Below are 6,000 nucleotides of genomic sequence, written 5' to 3'. Positions count from 1 at the left end.
TTTTAATAGAAGGTGTCACGTATTTAAGTCCCTCCTTTTTTCCCTCGGTAATATATATCATGTGTTTGTCAAAGAACAAGTAGCACGTCTTAATTTCCTAAACTGAATGTTAAACGTATGGTTTTTTTCTTAGATTCGTACCCATAAGCATGATAAGTAATCGTTGTAATATCCACGTACAGTTCTAGCTTTTTGGGTTAATACATGATAAAATTACAAGAAATTGGGGAATAAATCATATCCGTCAGACGTGCGGAATATTTAGCATTTCAATATCATTTAATAAACCAATACTCCTATTTGTCAAGAGAGAGAGAAAGAGAGAAAGATGAAAAATAAGTTGTGTGGCTAGCGAGAAGACGGCATATATTTGACATAGCAGCAGATTATTTTATCAGCAAGATATTCTACAATATCCCCCAAATCAGTAGCAAGGTGTTCCATTTCCCCCAGAAAATATGTCGATTTCTTTCGATTTTCCCTTAAAACGATCACCAAGTGGTGGCAAATCTCTCATAATATTCATTGTGTAAATGTATAGGGCATGGAAAGGGCGTCACGGGTATTTTTTTGAAAGAGAGAAGTAATATACGCAAATGGGAGAAAAGTGTAAATATTAAACTCAGAATACAAACCAACAACTTAGGAATACTACGACGCAATGAAGGCAAATATCAGTAAAATGCATTTTGATTTGTGGCAACTTTTTTTTTTTAAATTTTAGTTCCAAGTAGAATAAGCATTAACATACAAAAAAAGGTCACATTAAGAATACCAGTTGAGCCTACTCTCAAGCATGAATGCCTACACTCTTAGATTTTTTTAATGTAGAACAGAAAAAGGTTCTTACGTTGTCCTGTATGTAGAACCTTAAATGGTTCCATGTAGAAACAAAATTGCTATATTAGAACCATTTTAGCATAAAAAGGTTCTGAAAAAGGCCAGAAAAAACACTTCGGCGTTCTCCAATTTCAAGAACAATTTTTTTCTCAAAGGATCTAGACGCAGGACAGCGAAGAACCCTTTTTATCTAAGAGTGTAGAAAATCTGCGAATGTATCAATGCTGTTAGAAAATAATCAAAATGTGTCATTGTATTATTCATTTTCCCATATATTCCTAAATTCTGTAATATTTGTTTGTTTGACGAGAATAATACGCGTACCGACATTGCCGAGACTCTGATGCTTAGATTTAGTAATCTGTGTTAGTAATAATGAATAAATCTTATCGAAATATAATCAATTTACTTTGTAGAATAATAATATTGCGCTTTATACGCTACGTTCTAAAATTCAATCAGGAAACCTTGAACTAGGCATTACGCCAATATGGTAATATAGAAAAAGAAAAAATAATAAGAATTTCCTTCAACTTGTATGATTCTTGAAAAACTTGATCAAAATAGCGTATGTGATGAGAGATAAACCACCCTAAAGCAGAGAACGAACGCTTTAAATTGGATTCAATTTCATCATTTGGATATTGGATATCCGGTTTGAAAAAAATTGTGAGAATGAGAAAGAAAGACGTTTGAGAGATAATCATTGCAATGCTATATATGGTTTGTTATCATGATATTAAAAACAAATTGATTTGAAAATAATATACTATATATTTATTTGTCTCGGTGCGTCTTATAATAATTAATTTGTGGATCAAGACATATTTGTTTTTAAAAGTATGAATTTTGTGAGTTTGTCTCATCGGTTTTCAGGTTACGAAAGGCCGACTTGAGTTTCATGCACAAAATACAACGTGTCCCTATAAAAATTATCGGGTGCTTTTATTTTGTTTTGAAAAAAAAAACATTTGAAAAGGAACTGTCAGGGCAATACGGTTCCTAATATCAGCGCACATTGCGTTCGATTCATCTCAGTTATAGCAAAGACGCGAATGATTATGTAAGACGTGTCACAATGCAATTCATTCCAAGTTTGACCATGAGATTCTTCATACGCTATTATTATGATCGGAGTGTTTGATGCAGTTGCTTTTCACATTTGTGACGTGTCATGTCAAAAGCAGACACTTTAAGGATTTTGAGGTTTTTACATATCTTAAATGTAGAGATATTTTGCTCCACAATGTCGTTTTCCCCAATGAAATCAGACATTCCTAAACGAAGATATTGAGTTCGTAAGTTATGGTATTATAAAATTGGAAATTGAGATATCGGCCTTTAAAAATATTATTAACAATATTGAGAGTAGGAATTACCAAGCAAAATGTCTCAAAAATACAAGATGCCAGTTATATTCTGGTTTGAAACTATCAGACAATATTCTAAACATTAATAACATCACAAATTCACAACAAACCCAAATTGTGGAAAAATCTCCCCCGGGCAGATTTTTGGCTATTTCTCCATTTGCGATCCTGCCCAAAAGTGTCTGCTTTTGACATACACGTCACATTTGTTTCTTGAGATCACCTTCGCATTCTGCTACTCATACTGACGTAATTGGTTTATATTACTGATTTATTAACATAATATTGGAAAGAATATTCGATTATATAGTGTCTATGATTCGATGCGATGAAATGTCTCTTTATGTCCTATTGTCAAGCACTTTCTAAGTGGTCAGCATATACCCATAAAAATGACGATGAGTATTGTATGATACTAATATAATAATTTTACTTTTTGAAATTGGGGGATGAGGTTGGTAATTTTTTTCTTGAAATAAAGTGAATGCAGCACCTTTTGGCGACAGGCCGGATATTCCCATAGTGGGGACTTACACTAAAGGCGTCCCAATATATAACGGCCCCGCCGGTCAAGAAAGCAAGGCGTAACCTTAATGTAACGTTGACCAATAGGGAACGTCAATATAGTCATCCTTAATGCTCTATATTGTCAGTTTAGAGCCATATGTAAACTGACTATATACGGCAGTTTAGTTAGGAGACCAGGTTGATGTGTATGGATATTTGACGGTCACTATAGTTTATGTTAGCACTCATTCAGTGTCATGAGGATCTGGCAACCGGATAAGTTAACTGTTCTTTTGATGCTGGCGCTGACCTCATGCAATTCGTCCTTCTTTATTTTGTAGTTCAATATTTGTACGTATGTTGTTAAATAAATAAATGTATGTGTTATGTATGCTCCCGGGTGTGTGCTGCCACTGTTTTTCTTGTATCTATATCTGAAGTGATAACGGTGTCTATCGGTGCCTGATACCGTCTTATGGTAAACAATGTTCTTGTTTACGCCCTTGATATTGTGTGTCAGTCCTTAACCTGATTTGGTTCAATAATTGGTACTTAACCTTTTTATACATTATGCTTCCCTGTTTTATATTAGCTGCCGATAACATTATACAAGTAATATGGTAAGTGTCTCTCTTTATTAAGGTAAAGTGTCAAGCGAAAATAAAATCACGTTTCACTTTAGATTATTATAGTTTCCAGCCATGATCAGTCCGGTCCGACTGCCTGATCAGGAAGTACTGCCGAATCAGGCAGCATGTTGCCGAGTTAGGCAACACAGGCTTTGGTAACCCTTCCGAATTCGACAGACTAAGGACTAAATTGTTCATGGTGATTTTATAAAAGATCGGGGGAAATTTTACTTTGACACACATGAGCTACATGTAAGTTGACAATTTTTCACCGGGTGAAAAATAATTTAAATAACAAAACAATTTCTAACGGTTTTTTAAAATTTTGATTTAAATATGCAAATTAAATTTATTTTAACTAAAATTGATGAAAAATTACTACTAATTGTACATTCATTGATAATTTTATATATTTTAACTACTTCTTTACTCTAAACCAAGAAATAACGGTATATTAAAAGATGCTCTATTTGAAATAGAGCATTGCATTGTGGGATACCATACTGCCTGACTCGGCAACATACTGCCTGATTCGGCAGTACTTCCTGATCAGGCAGCCGGACCGGACTGATGATAGTTTGTATTACTGAAATGGTGGTTACATAAGATAATTTTTTCATCATTAAAATCCGATACAAAAACATGAAGCAAAAACTAGCACTTAGTGAGGACATTTTGATACGATTATTTAATAATACAATAAATTTGTGTAAGATCATTGCCATGCCAAATATTTCAATATGACTACAGCGCTTTTGTGCTCCCACTTGAAACATGCTTACTGCAGCATAACAGTGACGGCAGAGGTTCTGCGCTATATGTTATGTTCGAACGAAAAATCGAGGGTTTCGTCCAACAAAGCCCATTAGCTCCCCTGGGTAAATGTTGTGCATACATATTATCGTGTTTATGAAGAACATTACCCAAAGGAGTTTATAGAGATAAAGCTTTTTTACCTTATTCTCCAATAGCTCCCCTAGCTAATGTTGTGTATAAATACTATCGTGCTTATGAAGAACATTACCCAGGGAGCTAATAGAGATAAGGTGTTTTGCAGAGCCTTCGAAATGTTGTCATATTTGAAATTGTATCTCTTGCCATTGAAATGAATGTAGGTCGGAGGGTCTTTGAGGAATCAAAACTCACAGATAAAATTTAATCATACCCCGGTATTATTGCCATCCTTGAGAGGTTTTTTTTAAGTATTATTATTGAATGTTGTAAACAATTGTCTCGATAGAGAAACACACAGTACGATGCTGTCTAATAAAGCGTGAAGAGCTTTCAAAAATGAGACCACAAAAAATCGCTAACTTTGCGAAGGAATCGCACAAAATATATTATAAACTTTTCCACAGAATCGTTTTCTCATCTTAGAAGGAAATCACTCACTCAATTGCGTGGCTTCGTAGGGGCAGCGGGGAGAAATTGCCGAAAAATGGTTTATGCACAGTGAATCCCCCATCATGGTCGGTGCCGCCCTCCCCTCTAGGATGACTCACGATAAGCCATTGTTGACCCACTTTAAAGTTTCTGGCAAGTAGAACAAAACACAGTTTGCCTGTCGTTTTTCAGTCAACATGATATCGTGGTAAATTTTCTCCTTTTTTCACAACTGAAAACTATACTCTCTACTGTATGGAAAGGTTTCTATACAAAAACGATTCTCTTATAAACCATCTACGTACAGTTTCCACCTCGATACACGGGTATTTCTCTGAAAAGGTGTACTATTTGAAGATAGGCAAATATGAATTTGAAAATGATTATAAAAATGTTTCCTTTACATATCTGTAAGGATGTAAGTCTCTAGTGCATGAAAACAATATTTGGCGCAATCTTTAGGGCGCCCTCTATATTATAGAGGGCGTAATCTGCAGGTTGTGCCAGGTGAGCATCATCTCCGTCACATTTAGGCCAAAAAGGAAATAAGGACAAAAAAATGGTTAAAACTCTTAATTATGAGTTTTATGGATAACTTGTAAGTTGCTTGATTCATGTTTGCTTTTTTCATTTAAAAAAAATATGATTTTGTACTTTCGTCATTTAGTTGGGACAATGAGAGGCAGGCTGTACGGAAAATGTCATGTCTGTTAGTATTTTTTTATACAAACTTAAGTATATTCATAATTTTGCTTGAAATAACTAAATAAATTTCTATTGACATAGTAAACACATACAATATCAATTACATTTCCAAATAGTAAATTCCATGTTGTCTGGGTCAAAGGTCAAATAAAGGTCAACAACAATTGTGATGGAGATGACAATGCTGTGATGGAGATGATAGTGATGTGACGGAGATGATATTTCTACACAAATTCCTATAGAGAATCATCTCCGTCACAGACATTTGATTTCAGTAATGTTTTCACACTACTTGAAAATTAAATTCATACAGATGAGAAGGTCTAGAATTGGTAAGCATTTTCTGATAAACTAAACTGGACTTCGCTGTATCTCAAGATCCGGTGATGTGATGGAGATGATGGTGATGTGACGGAGATGATATTTCTACACGAATTCCTATAGAGAATCATCTCCGCCACAGCAAATTGTGACGCCAACTGATGTAGCGGAGATGATGGTTCAGACATTGCTTACGATTAATAGCAGGGTTAATCTTACCCACGTGTTACATATCACCACAACAG

This window comes from Amphiura filiformis, chromosome 4, assembly GCF_039555335.1.
Source record: "Amphiura filiformis chromosome 4, Afil_fr2py, whole genome shotgun sequence".
Taxonomy (NCBI): domain Eukaryota; kingdom Metazoa; phylum Echinodermata; class Ophiuroidea; order Amphilepidida; family Amphiuridae; genus Amphiura; species Amphiura filiformis.
This window is presented reverse-complemented; position numbering follows the sequence as displayed.